The 647-nt window shown below is 75.7% G+C and overlaps 1 protein-coding gene across 1 annotated transcript in view; it reads right to left on the bottom strand.

The window, feature by feature from the left end:
• Positions 1-522, bottom strand: part of RPL32 (ribosomal protein L32) — a 2,236-nt gene extending 1,714 nt beyond the window's left edge. Inside the window, exon 1 of the mRNA XM_057383108.1 lies at positions 439-522. The gene's annotated coding sequence lies outside the window, so the exon portion shown is untranslated. The remainder of the gene's footprint in view (positions 1-438) is intronic.
• Positions 523-647: the final 125 nt, after the last annotated feature.

The following is a 647-nucleotide window of genomic DNA, read 5'->3' as shown; positions in this document are numbered from 1 at the left end:
GGTGCCGCGCCCGGTGCCCGGTGCCGCGCTCGGTGCCCGGTGCCGCGCCCGGTGCCCGGTGCCGCGCTCGGTGCCCGGTGCCCGGTGCCGCGCACTGCAGCGATCAGCAGCGACCGAGACTGGCGCCGAACGCGTCGCATCCAGCCCGCGCTGCAGGGGCCCCAGCCCGGCTCGTAGCGGAGCACTGTCCCGGGAGGAGGCCCCGCAACCGGGCAGGGGCACGGCAGAGGGTTCCGTGCCGCCCGTGCCGGSGTCCCACCGGCAGCCAGAGCACAGGCCCGGCCCACGGGGGTCGCTTCCCGCGGCCCGGGGAAAAGATGCGGCGGAGATGAGGGAAAAGGGAGCGGAGCGGTCCGTGCCAGGAACCCCGGAGTCCGGATGGGTCCCGATGAGTCCCGATGGTCCCGGATGGCCGCGGATGGCCCGGCCACAACTCACCGGTGCCGATGGCGCCTCCACCGCAGGCCCCGCTGAGAGAGGGCGGTGCTCCGCGCGCAGGCGCTTATGGGACACGCGGCAGGTCCTGGCAGGTGAGTGCGGAGCCGCGGCCGTGAACAGAGCACCGGGCACCGGAGAGAACGCGCGGAGAGCGGATCCCCGCCGCTGTCAGGGGGCACCGGGCAGGTTCGGTCCGGAGAGAGCGCCCC

This window comes from Malurus melanocephalus, unplaced genomic scaffold (assembly GCF_030028575.1).
Source record: "Malurus melanocephalus ecotype Western Australia unplaced genomic scaffold, MMel_1.1 scaffold_607, whole genome shotgun sequence".
NCBI classification, from domain to species: Eukaryota; Metazoa; Chordata; class Aves; order Passeriformes; family Maluridae; genus Malurus; species Malurus melanocephalus.
Note: the sequence above shows the minus strand (reverse complement) of the source record. Positions and strands in the feature narration are given on the sequence as shown.